The 20,606-nt window shown below is 40.3% G+C and overlaps 1 protein-coding gene across 1 annotated transcript in view; it reads right to left on the bottom strand.

The window, feature by feature from the left end:
- The window catches only part of GALNT10 (polypeptide N-acetylgalactosaminyltransferase 10), a 206,915-nt gene that overhangs the window by 86,485 nt on the left and 99,824 nt on the right, over positions 1-20,606 (bottom strand). The window lies entirely within an intron of this gene.

Raw genomic sequence — 20,606 nt, 5'->3', positions numbered from 1 at the left:
CCAGATATGGCCAGAGCGGTTTACAGTTAATACAGCAATTAAAATTTACATTCAATGTAACCATATACATAAACATTAAAAGTCACCCCCCAATAAAAACAACGCATAGAACATTTAATAACACTTCAAATCTATACCCTTCCTAGTCTGTAACATCAACTTTCAAAGTAAAAATTCATGGAGACCCAAACTAAGATGGGTACTGTCTATGACTACTGATTTTATGTAAATGATGTGATTGTGATTAAGTACATTGCCTAGGATATGAGCAATCAATAAATCCAAATAAAAGATAAAGAAAAAGCCAGACCTTTACTTTGAAGCCATTACTTGACCTGAATGACTTTCATACAGTTTTACAATCATTGCTCTTTTCTAGCCTTGACTATTGAAATTCACTTTTCCTTGGTCGCCCAGGTTACATACTCCATCCGCTCCAAATAATTCAAAATTCAGCAGCAAGACTTTTCACCAGCCTTGCCCCCGTTCATTGGTTACTATCAAAATCCAATATAAGCTAGCAGTCATTATCCACAATCTCCTGTATAACATTAAATCTCCTTGGGTCACAGCCATTTTGAAGATACAAACTCCAACAAGAGCCCTGAGATCAGTGAACCAGAGCCTGCTTGATGTTCCCTTCCCTAGAGTAGCACACCTCGAAGAGACCAGGGAACGAGCCTTTCCAATTGCTGGCCCTTTATTTTGGAACTCCCTCCCTCCTGAAGTCAGAACAATTAGAGTCCACATTTTTCAAAAAGGCACTAAAAACATACTTATGTCAGAAATCCTATTCAACTTGATATGTCAATGCTGTCGCGTGGCCCTAATTAAAACTTATGCTTTTATGTCAACAATATACTGTTTTGCCATTTTATTTTATTACCTCTTTTGTATTTATTTGTTTATTTATTGTGTTTTGTATACCATCATTCGGTTTATTAATTTTTAATTAATGTATTTTTTAATTTTTATTTATTCATTTTTTAAATTTGTTCTATCTGTTTATGTACTTTAAATAATGTGTATGTTCTTTGTACCCCACCCTGAATGTAGGAAGGGCAGGCAACAAATGTTTTAAAATAAATAAATAAATAGAGCCAGTGTGTGAGATCAAGCAGAACCTGCAGCAGCCCATCCCTTGCACAGGTTTCCTTGGTGACAGGAGGTCCATGCATGAGAAGGGGGCAGAGCACACGAGGGCCTGTAAGAACATATCAAGCTGCAGCCCAACACTGATTTCTTTACTATTGCTGCTGCTACAGCCACCGTGGCTTGGGAGAGCCATAAAAGGTGAGGTGGGGGGGGGGGGGGGGGAAAATCGGGATTGATGTGGAACCAATGTTGCAAGGGAAAAATGTCAGGAAAGGGCTATTGGGGGGAGGGGGAGTGAGAAAGGGCAGAGAGTGATTAAGCCAAAAAGGAATAGGAGGTGGAGGAGGAAGAGGAGTAGAGGGAAAATGATAGTGCCAGGGAGACAAGGGAGAGTGAAGGGAAGGTGATTATGAAAGGGGGATGTGAGGGAAAGGGAGGGGGTGTGTGTGTGGGGGGGGGGGGGGAGGGACAGAATCCCTCATTGAATGTCACTGCATACCACCAACAAGCACTGAAAAAAATCTTGAAAGGAATGTGTCAAAAAAAAAAAAAAAAATCAGACCATTCAGTCTCTAGAATTAAGCCATGAGGATGTAAATTATTTAAAAAAATAGATCCATCATTGTTTACAACAGTTAAAAATTAAAAGAAAAATTACTTCCCCAGTAGCACAGAACACAGCATTCAGTACAATTATAATTTTATAACTTATTTTGTGATTGGCTCGTTCAGTGTTTTTTACTTAGATGAGTGTTTCTCCTTTCTACTATTTGATGAAAACAGATTGGGTGAGGTGATCAGGTTTGCCGATGACAAAGTTATTCAAAGTTGTTAAATCACAAGAGGATTGTGAGAAATTGCAAGAGAACCTGTCAAAACTGAGAAACTGGATAACCCAAATTATAGCTACTTAATGCAAGGTTCCACATGAGGAGTCACCATTCAGGAAAAGGATCTAGGCGTCATTGTTGATAATACATTGAAATGTTCTGCTCAGTGTGCAGCAGCAGAAGCCAAGAAAGCAAATAGAATGCTGGGAATTATTAGGCAAGGAATGAAGAATAAAACAGAGAATATCATAATGCCTCTGTTGCTCCATGGTGCTACCTCATCTTGAGTATTGTGTGCAGTTCTGGACACCACATCTCAAGATATAGCAGAATTAGAAAGGGTACAGAGAAGGGCAATCAAAAAGATAAAGGGGATGGAACGATTCCCCCATGAGGAAAGGCTAAAGAGGTTAGGACTAACTAGAGAAGATAAGAGGTCTATAAAACCGTGAGTGGAGTGGGATGAGTAAACTAATCAGTTGTTTACTCTTTCAAAGAGTACAAAGGCTAAGGGACACACAATGAGGTTACTAATACATTTAAAATTAATAAGAGAAAATAAGTTAAAAAAAAAAAGTAACGCATAATTAAGTTCAGGAATTCATTGCTAGAGAATGTGGTGAAAGCTATTAATGTAGCTGCATTTAAAAAAGGTTTGAACAAGTTCCTGGAGGAAAAGTCCATTATTAAAGTGGAGTTGCAGAAATCAACTTCTTATCCCTAGGATCAGCAGTCTGGAATCTATCCACCCCTTGGGATTCTACTAGGTACTTGTGACCTGACTTGGCCACTGTTGGAAACAAGAGACTGGGCTTGATGTTATGTACTTATGGATTACATTTGTGGAGATGCTATGAGTTGATTCCGATGTTTTGATCTATAATATGTTATGGACATTGTGAACATCAAACTGTCTTTATTGAGCTTTTTTGCTCTATTTTTTCTTTTACCATATTCATAATGCTATAATTTTCCAAATGTTCTAGTATATAATTTGCATTCTTCAAAAGTAAGCATAGGGCACATAGTGAAGTCAAACTGTACAGCTTTTAGAGTATTAAGACTTTCATGTACACAAATACTGCTGAAGTAGCATATGAAACTAAACCAATTTAATAGTTTAGCTACCAGCAGCTCTTTTAAGGGAGGGACGGAGCAGATAAAAATGTTTAACCCTCTCAGTGCCACTTAACTAGTCATCTTCTGCAATGAATGCACTCCTAGTAGGCTACACTGCAATACTAGAAGACTATGCAGAGTCAAGTGGCTTTACCACCATTGTCCAAATGATTGGTCATAAGTTGGTTCCCATGTGTAACAATTTAAGATAAAAGACTTCAGTCAGTGCCTTATAGTAAGTACTGTAATACCATGAGTTGACTGTGTTGTGAGGCAAGAGGACGAATACCTCAGTCCTATGAAAATGGAAAGTAGAGGAGATTAAAACATACAGATTATTCTTTGGCACTACAGCAAGTGAAAGGAATTGCAAGGGTTTTTTTTGACACTTTGCCATAAAATGTTGCCAACCCTGTTGTAGTGTGAAAGCTTTTGAGTCAACAACTGTGTCCTGAAGGCACACCTAACTAGTATAGTTTCTAGGATCTCCATAAAAATTATCTACGAGTAAATGTGCATAAGCTCAGTCTCACTGTACCAATCCTGAAAACCAGACAGATTGGGTTGGGAAACACTGCTTTAGACATCGATTTAGTAAAGGTGCTACCATTTAATAAGATTGTAATTTTCTCCAGCTACAAGAATTCTGCACAAGAACAAATACAAGGTATTACACATAAGAATTACACATGTTGATGTTAATGTATTTGCACCATTGTTTCTTGTAAACCGATATGATATGATTGGTATCATGAATGTCGGTATAAAAAAAAGCCCTAAATAAATAAATAAGAATGAATAATTTAATGTGCAAATGTAAAATACAGATTGGCTAAGTAGTGCTACTGCAGAAAAACTAGCTGTTATGGTAGACCATATGCTGAACATTAGTCAGCAATGTAGTACTTACAAAGAAAGACAACACTATACTGGCATGCCTTAACAGGAATACTACATGTAAGCCACAAAGCTATTCTCCCACTACTCACCATTGGTAAAGTCACTGATAAGAGTTGGGTGTCCAATTTTGGGCCCTAAACTTCAGGAAGGAGAGGAAGAAATTGGACAAAGTCTAAAAGGAAAGCAACAAAAATCATGAGACCTAAATAAAATGATCTATGAAGATATAAATGATCTGGAAAAGAATACGACGAGTGAGGTTATCAAATTTGTGGATGATACAAAATTATTCAGAGTAGTTAAATCACAAGCGGATTGTGATGCATTACAGGAGGACCTTGGAAGACTGGAAGATTGGGCATCCAAATGGCAGATGAAATTTAATGTGGACAAGTGCAAGGTGTTGCATATAGGGAAAAATAACCCTTGCTGTAGTTACACGATGTTAGGTTCCATATTAGGAGCTACCACCCAGGAAAAAGATCTAGGCATCATAGTGGATAATACTTTGAGATCGACGGCTCAGTGTGCTGCGGCAGTCAAAAAAGCAAACACAATGTTAGGAATTATTAGGAAAGGAATGGTTAATAAAACGGAAAATGTCATAATGCCTCTATATCACTCCATGGTGAGACCACACCTTGAATACTGTGTACAATTCTGGTCGCTGCATCTCAAAAAAAGATATAGTTGCGATGGAGAAGGTACAGAGAAGGGCTACCAAAATGATAAAGGGGGTGGAACAGCTCCCCTATGAGGAAAGGCTGAAGAGGTTAGCGCTGTTCAGCTTGGAGAATAGATGGCTGAGGGGGGATATGATAGAGATCTTTAAGATTATGAGAGGTCTTGAACAAGTAGATGTGAATCTGTTATTTACACTTTCGAATAATAGAAGGATTAGGGGGCATTCCATGAAGTTAGCAAGTAGCACATTTAAGACTAATTGGAGAAAATTCTTTTTCACTCAATGCACAATAAAGCTCTGGAATTTGTTGCCAGAGGATGTGGTTAGTGAGTTAGTGTAGCTGGCTTCAAAAAAGGTTTGGATAAGTTCTTGGAGGAGAAGTCCATTAACAGCTATTAATCAAGTTTTTTACTTAGGGAATAGCCACTGCTATTAATTGCATCGGTAGCATGGGATCTTCTTAGTGTTTGGGTAATTGCCAGGTTCTTGTGGCCTGGTTTGGCCTCTGTTGTAAACAGGATGCTGGGCTTGATGGACCCTTGGTTTGACCCAGCATGGCAATTTCTTATGTTCTTATAGGTTGAAGGAACTGAGTTATTTAGCCTGAAAAGATTTGAATGGTGACTTGATAACAGCTTTCAAGCACATAAAGGAAGGCAGACAATGAGAATTGCAATTGTTCCCTCTCCACTTAGGTAAGAAGAAGTAATAGACTTCAATTACAGCAAGAGAAATTTTAGGTTAGACATTAGGAAGAACTATTTAACCATTAGAATGGTAACGCACAGGCACAAACTAAAAAGGATTTGAAAAAGAGTAGACAAGACCACAAAAATGTGCTGTCACCTCCTCATGGAGCATCATCGAACATCCCCCTACACACACACCCCTCCTTGATACAAAAAAAAAAAGTTTATATCAGTTTTAATCATTATTTTTAACCTTTTAACATAATAAAAGCAGCAGCCTCCCAACCTTTGTTGTAAATTGTTTTCTGATTAATAGATTCTTTCATCCTTTTTTTCATAAAGCTTAGTTTACCCTTCCTGTGCTGCCTGTCTGTGGGAAGCAGTGCTGGAGCTGAAGGGACAGGTGAGTTAAGATCCTGCTCCTGGCAGAGATGGGGGTCCAAGAGGAGAAGGGAGAAAGATTGTTAATTGAAACTGGGAAGAGATGCTTGGGGAGCCCAATCTTCACCTTACAAAAATATTAAAGAACCAGTTCAAGAACTGATCCCTGCAAAAAAAAAAAAAAATAAAAAAAACACGCTAGTAATGTCCCCTCCTCCTTGGAGTGAACTCCATTTACCACTACTCTGTTGCCTCCCACTCAACCAGTTTCTAACCCAGTCAATCACTTTAGGGCCCATACTAAACATGTTCAATAAGTCTCCTATGCTGAACCGTGTCAAAGGCTTACTGAAATGAAACTAAACTACATCTAAATGCTATCCCTCTGATCCAACTCTCTGGTCATCTAATCAAAGAAATTGAACAGATTCATCAACAAGATCTACCACTGGTAAAACCGTACTGCCTTGGATTTTGCAATCCATTGGATAACAAACCGCACCATCCTCTCTTTTAGCAGGGATTCCATTAATTTGCTCACCACAGAGGTCAGACTAACTGGTCAGCAGTCCCTAGCCTCCTCACTTCCAAATTTATGAATAGGAATCACATCTTCCCATCTAGTCCTCCAGAACTACTCTTGACCGTTAAGAAGCACTGTAAAGGTCGGCCACTGAAGCTGCCAGAACTTCTCTAAATTCCCTTGATACCCTTGGATGTATCCCATCTAGCCCCACTGCTTTATCTACTTTGTTTAGTTAACTCTTCATGAACACATTTTTCTGAAGATTGATATTTTCCTCACTTCTAATCTCATTTGTGTTCATTTTATGTGGTTCTATTCCTGGTTCTTCCACAGTGAACACTGAACAGAAATATTTGTTAAAAAATTTTGTTTATTCCTCATCGGCCTCCACATATTCCTTCCCTTCACCTTAGTCTCACAATGCCACTTTTGTGCTTCTTCTTAAATGTCACCCATTTTCCTCTCTAAATTTTTTGTAGAATGTGAACACTAACCTTTTTTTCCCTTACCTTTTCAGCCACTTTTTCCCCTCTTGCCTTTTATAATACCTCCTTTTACTTTTGCCCACTGCTTTTCTACTTCTCCTAGATTTTCCCATCCAGTTAACTCCTTCAGGTACTCTCACATTTTAACAAAAGTTCATTTCCATGAAATCTAGGACCCTCACCTTTGAATGAACCTTCATCTTCTGCACTCTAATATTGAACCACACCATCTGGTGATCACTGGATCCCAGATCATTCACAATATCAGAAACACTGGCCCCATTAGTAAGTACCAGTTCAGTACTGCCCCCTCCCATGTGATTTCAGTTACCAATTGATAGAAGAGCTCTCCTTGCAGAGAATCCTGGTCTCCCTGCTTCTAGAAGACACCACAACTGGGATGTCCCAATCAACATCTGGCAGATTGAAATCTCTTAGCAATAGCACCTCCTCTTTCATAGCAATTTTGTGTATATCCTCTATTACCTCTCTATCCATTTCTTCGGACTGTGATAGAAGTCTGTATAAATTACACCAATAAAAGCAGATGCTCCATTCCTTCTTTCCAGATTAACCCACAGTTCTTGCCTCCTTACCTCATAAGCCCTGCAATTCATTGCTTTAATAATTTTTATATCTAGTGTCACACCTTCTCTCTTCTTACCTCCATCCTTAATAGAATGAAGCCTAGTATAACTATATCCCAGTTATGGTTTTGGGTGTACCATTTCTTTGTGATAGACACTACATCCAGGTCATCTTCTTCCATGTCTGCCTCTAGATCCATGACTTTATTTCCCATATTACAAGTATTAGTATACACAGCTTTCCAGATGTTGCCCTTTTCCCCTCCCCCATTGCTTTTAGTATTTGTTTTACTTATCTAAGGGTTTTGTTTACCCATCCCCCAACAAACCTATTTTAAAGCCCTCCTCATTAGGTTTGCCAATCTGTTAGAAGATGCTGTGCCCCTTCTTCGACAGGTGGACTCTATTTGTGTTCAACAGTCTTTGAAAATTCATCCCATGTTTCAGAAAGCCAAAATGCTCATTGACATCATCCATGCAGCCATTCATTCATCTCCAGAATGAAAGCTTCCCTACCTGGGCCTTTATCTTTGACTGGGAAGATGGACAAGAATATTACCTGTGCACCTATCTACTTTACCCTCTCTCCTAGAGCCATGAAGTCACTTGATATGATTTGTGTGGTACCTAGCAGTATCATTCATGCCGGCATGGATGAGCAGCATTGGGTAACAGAAGGCACTCTTTCTGTAATGTCTACATTAGATGCACAAAAAGCAAAATACAGACTTGTTTAACGGAACATTGAAGCCACATTAATAACAGACAAAAAAGCTCCTACAGTACAACACTGCATAGAATTTACTCAAATTTGAAGATCTCAAATGGATTATTCTTGATCATGTTCCTCCTTCTAAAAGTGGAGGTGATAGAACTGCAATACTAAATATAAAGAGAATCAATGGATCTTTCGATTAAAGTCAGTAGAACCTGCGGGATTAAATGAAAGAGTTGAATGGTACTCTCTGATTTAAATGCTGAGGTAAATCCCAGCAATCAAGATGGCCGTACACTACGTCATTTCCCATATTAGGCATTTTGTTACTGTCACCGTTCAATCATTGCATCTTTAGCGGTCTTTTTCCAAAATGGCCGCCATATGAAACATCATTCACCTTATTTGGTATGATTATCCCCGTCATGTCCGGTTGTCAATTTTCCCAGTCGATGGGGTTCCCTTTAAAAATGGTGTCTTTGTTAAAGTCCATTGTCAATCTCGGGAAGTAATGCTGACAGGTAGCTTGTGGCACCAAAAAGTAACATACTCTGTGATAAGAAAGTTCCATCGCAAATATTTTTACATTTATTGGAAGTTTGTCAGTTCTGCTTGTTTTATAACTTCAGCGAAATGAACAATTATTCCTGATGGCATATTGACCACATTTTTTCAAACAGTAAGTGTTCCAATTCTTCCCGCAGCCATGTTGTCTTGATAAGCTAGAAGCTATCATTAAAGGGCTTTTATATTTATCTGTCCTTGCACAGATTTATCCATTCGCAGCTAGCAGCTTTGTGTTCCCTGAAGAAGAAGTATAAACCACTTCGAAACATTGCAGTGTCAGTAGACACAAAGGAAGAATTAAATATCGCTGCACTATTGATTAGTGATTTAAAAGACAAGTGCAGAAGATTCAAGTTTAGCTGAATTTTTGACATCTTATTGATAAGTGCATCTCTATACAGCCCCCACTAACAAAAAAAAAGGGGGAATATATTAATCACAAAGACTCTTATATGAGCACAGAAGAAGTGACCTATGATTATAAAGCCCCAGCGCTCGTAAAGGCTTACACATATAAGCCACCAGTTGCAAGGGCGCTATATGGTGGTCACTCTTCACGTACAATAAGAGCCTTCATTTATAGCGGAATATTTTTTACTATTTTCTTGATTCAGGTTTTTCCCGCTATCTTTTGGGATATTATTATTACTGGATGTGAGAGTTGGCATGTTAAATGATATATTTCACTAGTCTTGTGAGTTAATTCATTTTATGAGGCAAATGATCTATGGTGCCCTGAGTGGATTCAGAGATAGATGCTGCTGTTAATGTTTGTGTTTTAAATTTCTGCTGGCTGATGTGGGAATAATAGAAAAGTGTTGAGAATAACCGATTGTATAGTTGAAATACTGTATTTTGTCAAAGTTAAATGAAAACATGACTACAGGTCAGAACTTGTAAGGATATTTTTAAGTCATTGGGAGTGATGAGAACTGAAAGTTCTCTAGCCTCCGTCTTCATTCAATCCTGTTTCAGTTTGTAAATGTTTATCTTTTTATTTGGTTGACTATTGAAATTACAGAATAAAAAGTCAATTATGTTCTGTCTCCTACTGTCTTGAAATGAATGAAACAGATATATGTATAAAAGGGTATGCTACAAATAAATAATAAGGTTGAAAACATGAAGCTTGGAGGAAAGCAATTAAGGCTCTGGCAGCCAGAATAGGAAACAATTTAATAATTTACTCTGATCACTGGAATTAATAAACAGCTGTTGAAATTAAACATAAAATTATAAATCTATGGCATTGCCAAGTCTAAGCAATTATTTATAATCCAGAAATGAAAAAACAAGAACCATAAGATGGAATTTAACAAGACATTTTATTTTTTGCCTCAAGGAGGGATGGATGATGTGTGGCTACTCAGAATGGACACGAAGAACCTCAACTTGAGCTGCAACAAAGTTACAGCCTTTCCCTCCATATTTTCCAGTAGCCCAAGTTGAAATACAGCACAAAATAAAACACACAAAGTATCAAAAACATCATATAGAATACTACAATAATCAATAACAAAATAATAAATGATGAAAACTAAACAGTAAATCAAATTATCTCAGGTAGAAACTCAATATAAGATCAAGAATTAAGAAGTTAAATGCAAAACCAGTGATATAGATTTCTAAAAACAATGAACAATAAAAAAAAAGTAAGACAACAAAAGTAAAAACCACCCACTACAGAAACCTTTCAAAGAACCAGCTAGGGTAACAACAATCTGAAAATGCCTGCATAAAGAAGCAGTTTTTCTTTTTAAGCTAAGTGTTGAAAAACTAAATTTTCTTCCAGTCGTGCTTCCCATGGAAGTTTGTTTCACAGACATGAAAAGTCCCAAGACCAAAAACATAGCAGTTAACCTCAGCTCCTGTGGAAAAGGTATATATAAAAAGATTTCATGATTGATTTAAAAGGGACAATACAATTTCTTAAATATGCAGGGCCAAGGCCTTGCAGTGCCTTTTAACACCTAGAATTTAAATTGTTTTAAACTGTATAAGAAGCCAATGCAAAACCCCCAAAAAAAGCTAATGTGTTCTCAGAAGGCTACACTAGACAGGCTGCGGCATTCCAGTCCAGCTGTAAAACTATGGATACTCCTTAATGGGAATCCATTCTAGATGGAGCTACCTCGAAATAACTGCAACTTGTAAAATATAAGCCAAAATCTTTTTATCAAAGATCAAGTGCAGTTTCCTTATCTTCTTAAGTTTGAAGATGGCAATTTTAACCAGTGTAATGACATGCACTTCAATAGTAAGTGATTTGTCCAAGATTATCTCAAGTTAAGTGCTTGGTTTTTCAATACGAAGGTAATTTTGGATAATTTAGGGCCAATCGAGGAAGGGGACATCATATGTGATTTCCCCATCCAAAGATCCTCAGTCGTCTTAGGATATAACATCAACTGGTACTATGGACCCATGTATTCACTTTATTCAGATTCAGAGTCAGCATGCCAATATTCAGACGTGAAACTTAAGGCCACAGAAGTTTATATCATCCCCCAAGGGCTGAATATAGACCATGAGGTGGAGGAGATAAAGACATTCCTACAACTCTTGTTTAATTAAAGTTAATAGGTTTGGGCTTGTGTATGCAGCTGCATGACGCCATGTGCATGAAAGGTGTTGTGTGCTGGACCACAGACATGTGTTCAAGTCTTTCTGTTGAGAATGAACAAAAAACATTTCAGAACAGAACCCAATATATGTCTTTCCATTTACATCAAAATATACAGTGATCAACTGTATCAAATGCAGTAGAAAAAGAAAATCAGGGAGTACTAAAAGGGACTGGGTGAATGGGCATTCAAATGACGGATTAAATTTATTGTGGACAAGAACAAAGTGGTAAACCTAGGGAAAAATAATCCAAATGGTGGTTTCATATAAGGAGTCACCACTCAGGAAAGGGATCATCGTGGACAATACATTTAAAATCCTCAATTCAGTGTCCTGCAGTGGTCAAAAAAGCAAAGAGTGTTAGGAATTAGGAAAGGGATGGAGAATAAAACGGAGAATGTCATATTGTAGGGAGGTTTTCTCATGTTTACCACTGAATCAAATATGAATCATAAGAGCCAAGAAACTGATAGGCCCCGAGCACCGTCACAGCAAGAGAAGGACTTTTACCCAGGTGAACTTTAAAACTGCACCATCTCAGTGGAAAATGAAGAACTTTTGTCCTGTTACACTGAAGGATATCTTATCAGATCTGCCTGTTTGCATGTTCCTGAGTCAACAGGAGCAAAGCAGACAGAGAGACAACTTAAGCTCCTAAGCAAGTGTCAGGGGTGAGCCAAGGTGAGTCCATAGATCAGGAAAAAAAACCCTGGGGGGGGGGGGGGGGGGGGGAGTAGTCTGAGACGGAGAAAAATGCTGAAACTGGCAGACAGATCTGGCAGGACGGCTCCCGAAATAATGGGGATGGGGGGGGGGGGGGGAACGACCTGCAGTGCAGCAAAAGACCCTCCACCCACCGCATGGTTATGCATATTCATCAGCTGGGAAGTATAAGACAGGGGGGCAAAGAAGGGAGAGAGAGCAACGGACTCCCTGGAGAGAGGCTGAAGTGAAGGATTCCCTGAAGGAGGAAAAGGTGAGCACCAACCAAAAGCACAAACCCTGGGAGAAAACCCAGAGAGTGGATCCTGAGAGCGAAAACCTGTGCCGTGGCACCCCTGCAGTCTAAAGGGGGCCAGAAGCAGACTAGCACTCCCTGCTATCAAGGAGGGAGATGACTGGGTGTGGCCCGGGGTCCACTCAGGTGCAGAGAGTGACACAGAGTCTGAGAGGGTGAGGGGCAAGAGCAAGCCCAGACTGCAGCCCAGAAGCAAATCTCCTTCTGAGGCCTCCTGCCCACACAAAGCCCAGGAAGCAAGCCTGCCCACATTTTCCAGCTCTCCAGCTGGAGCCTGCTTCAGAGGTGAACAGAGGGATATCTCCATCAGTATTAATATAATAAGCAGGCTAAGGTTTATGGCATGTGTGAAATCACCTATGATACAGAACTTTCTTTAGGGAAAACTGGTGCTTAGTGGCCAGGATGTTAGACAGGAAATGTGGTTATTTTCTATGCTATATGCTGCCAAATCTGACAAATAAAAGTCTATTTCTGAGGAGAATATATGTTGTCTTTTCCTGACTTAGTAAGGTGGGAGGGCAGCTAGCAAGTGTCCTGTATCAAACAGATCCCTGCACCCCTAAATTTGCTTACAATATCATGTCTGTATTGCTCCATGGTGCAAGTGCACCAACAGTACTCTGTGTAATTCTGGTCACAGCATGTAAAAAAAAGATATAGTAGAACTAAAAAAAGTACAAAGAAGGGCAACCAAAAATGAGATGGAACAGTTCCTATATGAGGAAAAGCTAAAAAGGTTAGGGCTCTTCAGCTTGGAGAAGACATGGCTGCTGATGGTGGGGGAGGGAGATATGATCATGAGTTAGAGTGGAATGGGTAAATGCAAATTGATTGTTTACTTTTCAAAAAAAAATCAAAGACTGGGGTATATTCCATGAAGTTACTAAAGTAACATTTAAAACAAGTTTGAGAAAATACGGGTTTTTTTTTGCTCAATGCACAATTAAGCTTTGGAATTCACTGCCAAAGGTTGTGGTAAGGCGGTTAACAAAGTTGGATTTAAAAATGTTCCTGGAGGAAAAGTCCATAAAAACATAAGGCTTGCCATACTGGGACAGACCAGAGGTCCATCAAGTCCAGTATCCTGTTTCCAACAGTGGCCAAGCCAGGTCACAAGTACCTAGCAGGATCCAAAGGGGTATACAGATTCCAAGCTGCCATAAACCGTTATTAACTGATAAACCTGAGGAAAGACCCTGTATCCCTGGATGTAAGCAGCATATAATCTACCTATTATAATATGTGCGCCCAACATGGCTGTCTGAAAGCTCCCGCCGGTGGCCTAAACCCTTGTTAATGAAGCAAACCAAGGCCTCTCAAAAACAAGAGCAGAGGTGGAGAGAGGAAGTCTGAAGCAGAGAGAAGTCCAGAGTTCTTGTCCTCCTTCAAGTGTAGAACAACACAGATGGCAACTAACTCTCACCCCTTGCCAGGACTCCACAGGGTCTGGATCCACCATCTCCTCCTCCTCTCACAGTACAGCTAGGATCTGCCTCATGCACGAAAGTTACAGTCTCAAGCTACATTAGCATCTTGCTCACTATTAGGCATGCCAATGGCATATTTACAGTTCAAAGGATACACAATGAAGAAGAACAAGCAGTAAAATTTTGGCATTGTATAACCTTGCACTGAAGTAAGACATAATGTATGTTATTTAGAGACCATAACGCTGAAAAATGGCATTTTCAGCATAAGCTACATTGCATTTTGTGATACATAATATCTTTAAAATGGAAAAGATCTATAATTTGATTGAATAATAATGTTGCTATAGGGCTTACACAACCTATGGGTTTGCTCCAAGCAGCTCTTTAAGCATTTTGGAATATAGTCAGTGTGGAAGGTTTCAAACTCCTGCAGAGCTGGCTGTGTGTAGGGGAAATGATACTACAGAAACAAAAACGACACTTGCTACTAAAAGGACCCATCTGAGTTTTATACATAATTCCCCCAAAAAAATCTTATTTAAGAATTACTTTTATAGTCTTATGTTTGCAAGTTGAAGATTCCAGTTTCTGGGAAAAAAAAAATGTATTCTTGAAAGCAGCAGAATGCTTTTTTTTTTTTTTTCCCCTGACAGAGTTGGGAGTTTCTGCACAATAACCCAGCTTGCCCTGTAGCTATCTAACCATGTGCTTTCTATAAGAGCTCATTCATTCATTCTTATACTGCAGCTGCCTCAGCTGTTCAAAGTCTCCCTCTGAACAAAGCAGTCTGTTCTTTCAGAGCTCAGTCTGGAATCACAGCCAGTGCTTGCAGAACAGTCTTCTCTAAATATCAGAAGGCCAAGAAACAATGTGTGTACCGGATGCTAAGGTTATAAAAAGTCTAAGAAACATCATTAACAGTTAGATAAAAATAATTTCCTTCCTCATAGGACCCTATGAACTAAAAGCGCACATGGAAATTTGCACTATTTAGCTCATATGTCAGCATTTTCAATTATATGCTAAAGAGCTACAGTATGTTAATGATCTTATAAGTCATTAGCATGATAGATTCTAGGACTCCGAGCAGGAACTAATTTGACACATGTGATCACCATGCTAAATTTAGCAAACTGTTAGCCTGCCAATTTCGTGTGAGTTTATCACTGGAGGAATGCCATGGCCTAGGCCTTCCCCCCCCCCCCCTCCAACATGCTGAATGCCCCCCCACCCCTGGAGTCCTCAAAAGTAGAATCCCCCTTCCCCCAAAGAATATCTGACCACAATCTCCTTCATTCCTCCCTTCCAAAAGAAGCTCCCTCATTGCCCTCAGTCTGCTTTCAACAGATGATCTGCCCCCCCCGATTCTGCCTTTGAGGACTCCTTGAATGAGTTCAAGTCCTGCAAACTCTTGCAGATGTGCAACTCCCAGCTGGGATCACTCCAGAAATTGTGCAGCCAATTATTGAGTCCATCTAATTACCTGAAGCCAGATTACAGGGTTAGCTGGCTGTATAGCAGCACCAGCAAGGCCAAAATCCCACCATAGTACTTGTTCTCTCTTACAGGAGCCAGCTTGCAAGAATTTGAGCAATTAATTACCGAGTCCAGCTGCTTAACTGAAGCTGGCTAATTGGCAGATGAGCAGCAAAAGCAAGTACACAAACATATTTGCAGGGAGCACCTTGAACTGGCCCCGTTTCCTGTGCACCATGGTACTGCCCTCCCTCACAGGGTCCAGGTCTTTGAGCTGGGGAAAACCCACCCAAGTCTTTCTTACGATAGTATGTCCATCTGATCCGATGATTCTTCAGATAAGGTCTGAACTCTGCATAACCCACAGTCAGTACTGCTCGATATGTACCACAAGCTAACCAACTGCACCACCGAGACTGACCTGCGGTGATCCTTCTTTCTCGGCTCCTGCTATACCGGGAAACAGAACCCCTTATCTGGGTTTTTTTTTTCTGGGAGTCCTATCTACCTGGGAAGTCAGTCCCTTTTGTCTAGCCTGTTACCCTGGGAGACCACCCTACTAGGAAAATCAATACCACTTGTCTGGGCTGATGCTCTAGGAACCTGGTCTGCAGCACCTGCTGTTGCGCCCAACCAAGTGAAAGAAATTTATTGGGGAGCCTTTGGTGCAGGAACTCAGACCCCCATGGAGTCAGTTCCCAAGGGGAGAGGAGGGCAAGCCAATTGATCAGTACGACTGCCAGGGCATGCCCAAGACTTGGCCTATGCTCCCACCTGGAATCTGGACTTAAGATCTTCACGGGAGCGGTGTACCCGTGGTTGCACCACCAATCCACATGTCTGCACATCTGCTGAGACAGAGACAAATACTGAAGAGCTGAGACAGCACCAGACCTTTTATAGGGGGAGTAAAGTCAGCTTTGAGCTTTTGTCTCTGACTCCATCTGCTGGCAGGAGGACATATCCCACTTGTCTGGACTGATCAAGCATGGATGAGAAGGCAACAATTTACAGTACATCCCACCAATCCATCTCCCACTTTCCTGACCAACTCCTCTCTCATCGAGAGATTGAATACACATCAACCCTCCTCTCAGTATCCATTAATTCCTGAAAACAACACACAGAAAAGTTCTTACCAGTCTAGCATTTAGTGATGATCTGGCAATGACTTTAACTCTGAACCAAGTAGGCGGTAAAGAATTGTTTTCCTGCTGGCTTGGCATAGGGCTTTTTGCAAGGGTCCTTGGGGGAGGCGAGGTTCTTTTGCATTGGGTTTGGGGAGTATGGGGAGTTTTGGAGGCCAGATCTTCTCTTATGAGGAGGTCTGGCCTCCAAAAGAGTAAGCAGGTGTTTCACCCAGGATACCCAGCCCTTTTGACAACTCTGCTCTGGGAAAATTTAAAGGATCTTAGTATTAATAATTGCCCTATGGACATCTTTACTTTACAACACTTTTTTTTTTTATATGCACTCTACAAAAGGTTTACTAATATTTAGTGCACATTTCTGAGGGCACTGTTAGAACACAGGACCCCATAGTGTCTTGCTCAGACATTCTGGATAACCAAAGACGCGCTCTGAATGCAGATACAGAATAAAGCAAATCCATGGTACAGATATTTTACTGCATCCTAATTCCCTCACTACAAAGGTCACAAACACTGAATATCCTAGTAAGGTTATGAGTCTGCCATGGACATGTGTAGAGAATTTCAAGAGTGAGTCATAAGTTCAAGTGCCCGGTCTTTTATTATCGATCAATTGAGATGCTGTTCTTAAGCAATTAGAAAATGCTAACAAGCACCACTGTACACTTGTTTGAAGGAAGAATAAAAGATCAAAGTGAGGACATAAGCAATGAAAAAAACATGTTTGCGTATTTTGTTCTCTTTCTAGTGCAGCATCTTCACAGCAACCAACCTGAAAGCTGTGGCTAATTGGTCGGTTTGTAATTCAGGTTGAATCTGCCAGCAAGTGCGAATGGTGCTGCTCAGTGACTTTTGAATGACAGAAATCATTGACTGTTTTTCCAGAACACAGTGAATAACACTGCTCAGTAGCATTATATGCACCTACTGATATAATTCTGAGTTAGTTGAAAGAGTTTCCAGCTATAATAGACTGCTGCCTTAATGCAGGTCTCATGTTGTCTGCAGGAGGTTACTCTGTTCCTGCATTCCTGCTCAATTTTCCAGTTAATAATTATGTATGCAATCTGTTACTGCACAGGAAAAATGCATGAAGTCTGAGGCTAAATCTAACAAGCTGGCATTATTAGATAATGCCACCCTGTTAACCACTGAGGTCAACTCATAAAACAATCATTTGGAGGCTTGCTTTTTACCACAGTTACTGTTTTCATCAGAGAACCACTGTAAGAGTACAGAATGCATGGTTAATTTACAGGTTTTCCTTGTGTGTATAGCAGATAACTTCCCTTAGCTAAAAATATGAAAAACCCCTTATTGAAGGACAACTCCTCGTCATAAGATTTCTGATGAAAGATTATTCTAGCCTGCCCGTTTTACCTAATGCAAGGAATGAGCAAGGTATGTACTAGGATGGGTGGGTCCATAATGACCATAATTCCATCTGTATTGCTATCCATTGATGTGGGAAAAGCATTTGATATGGTGCACTGGTCTTTTTTATTTAAGACTTTAAGGAAAATGCACTTTGGGTCTTTTTTCTTCAATGGATAGAAAAGTTATATGACTCCCCAAGGGCTAGAGTTAAGGTTCATGGATGTTACGGAGAAAGTTTTGGTATAGGCCCTTTATCCCCAGTATTGTTTGTGTTATTTTTGGCACCCTTCACCAGAGTTCGTATGTCTACTCAGATTACTGGGGTCAGCCTGGGTAACTTACATTTCAAGTTGTCTCTTTTCGTGAATGACATCTTGTTTACGAGAGTGGCAACAAATGGCATCGGTGGCCAACACGCTCGATGGTCTCCATGGTGGCCCCGCACTTAGATGGCATCGAGACCATGCACCGCGATGGACTTAAGGGCAGCCACAGCATTGAAGCCACGCACCTCGATTGCATAGAGGGCTGCTGCAGCATCAAGGCCACATACCTTGACGGCATCAAGGGAGGGCCAAGCACGCACCTTGATGGGATCAATGGTACTGGGGTGGCTCCGATGGCATTGAGGGGACCATGGTGCTCAATGGCAGTTCTGGTCCCCGACACTAAAGGTCAGTGCCACTACTCTGCCACATTGAGGCCTAAGGTGCTTGATGACTCCGGTGCATCCAGACAATGCCTACAGCATAGAAGGCCCTTACAGCATCGAGGGCATTCAGACACCTTGATGGCATTGAGTGCATCCAGATACCTCGACGGCATCCAGGGTGACCCATAGGCATTCAATGGCAGTCCTGGTCCCTGATTCGGTCCTGCTCACCATCTCTCTCAAGTAGACTGCACTGCCATTACAGGCAAGCAGGAGGGCAGGCTACATCGTCCAGAGTTCCTGCTCATGGGGACTAGTTCCTTTGAATGTGGGGAGGATGAGCTCTCCCCCCCTCCCCCCAGGAAAGGTGTGGTCCTCAATCTCTTCACTGTCTGAATCTCCATCGATGCAGATTGATCAGCGAAATGACATGGAACTTCTTCCCAGGTAGAACTCAGGCAAGTCCCCAGGCTCAGTGGCCTACACAGATCTCCCATGGACTACATTCAGTTAGTCCTGCTAGCACCTGACAAAGGTACAAAAAGAGACAGAGCAAAGGGAGGACACAGATACTAAGCTGCAGGTGCAGTATCTATTTAATAAGGGATAGTATTAGACTTTGCTAGGCTGCATAGCGACTGATGCCCACCACGCAGCTGGCAGACAGTGGAAAGAAGAGGAAAAGAGAAAATAAAATAAAACTACCTTAAGGGAAAGGAAAGAAAAACAGCTGCAGATCTAGAAAAAAAATCACTTACAAAAACTGTGAGGAGAGAGCAAAGCTGAATACAGTGAACACATGGCTCCTATGATCATACAGCTCTGCAGAAAAAAAAAAAAATTTAGGGACTCTTCCTTTTGAGATCAAAATTCCGGTTCCGGGCTCCAACCGATGATGTCACCCATGTGTGAGGACTGCCACCCTGCTTGTCCTCAGAGAAAAAAAATATTCACACGCACCAGGTGAACAGACGAGTGGATTTTTCAGTTCCAGGCCATGAAGCTTAAATTGTTCTTCTGTTTCTGTATTGTTTTCAGATTACTCTGTCCCTCTGATTAAACAGAACTTAATGAGTCCCTTTAAGTACTAGTGTTCCAGTTTTCTTAACTCCTTTTCACATTCACAACAGACTGGCTGGAATGGTTAATCTTATAACTGCACCACCACGGAGGAACAATCTTTTGCAGTACTCAAAAAAAAACCAAAACACATTCAGCACCGTGCTACTTCCAAATTCCATCTATGCTATACCTTTGATCTTAGCTATGTGAGGAACACAAAAGATGAAACACTGCCAGTTTTCAATTACACTAAGTCAGTATATTCATCAGTTGGTTGACATCACCAATATTATTTCTCGATATATATTTGAACAGTTTCTTCTTGGTTACTTCCTCTTCTGAATGCAATTTTAAGACACTTTCACCTTTTATTTCTCAACTGCATGTTTAATGCATTCTCTCAAACTGCTTTGTAATGCATTCTCCAAGAAGCTTTAACTCCAGGTTAATTAAAATTATACTGCAGAAAAATTATAGTAGTTTTAGAGCAACTCTCAGATCTATTAAAATTAACATGGGTCATGGCATCATAAAAGTTACTCTCCGCCTTGACGTTTAATTCCTTTGCTTTTAGGCACTCAAATAAAAATTCTCATGTCAGCAAATTTTTCCTCTTAAAAAAATCAACATAAAAAAGTAATTTTTAATCACATTAACATACTGAAATCTCAATGCTCCCTGTGTAATGCCACAAGAAGAAATTGGTTTAACTTCACCCCATGGTGAAAGGTGATATATTTCATGAAACAATGGCATGCTCTCCAACAAATAACTTACTTAAATAAAACAGTTACAAGAACTTTCTGCACCAAGGTTAAACATTCTGCTGCATAATAATCATTATCACTTTACAGTAATCACAATCACTTCCCAGTGCTTAGTATCGAGCAACAATTCCACAAGTTTCAAATGGAGTACTGTAAATAAATTGCCTACAAGGTACATGGGCACAAAAAGCGTTTTATCTGTGCTTTTTCCGTGGGCAGTCAAATGGACAATACAATGCGTGTACATGTGAAAATGCAGTCGTGCTTGTGTGGTGAACTCCCCCCAGCCCCTGTGAACGCCTTTCTAAACCAGCTAAAAGTCGGTACACTGTGAAAGCCTACCTATATTTTGAGCTCTATGAGGAGAATAATTTTCACCCCGAGCAACCTAGCCAGGTAATGACTTAACTAGCTTAAGTCCCTTTAAAAACCGTCCACTAAAATTCTAGTGGCTATTTCTAATTTC

The sequence above is a fragment of the Rhinatrema bivittatum genome, chromosome 18 (assembly GCF_901001135.1).
Source record: "Rhinatrema bivittatum chromosome 18, aRhiBiv1.1, whole genome shotgun sequence".
Lineage (NCBI taxonomy): Eukaryota > Metazoa > Chordata > Amphibia > Gymnophiona > Rhinatrematidae > Rhinatrema > Rhinatrema bivittatum.
This window is presented reverse-complemented; position numbering and strand designations above follow the sequence as displayed.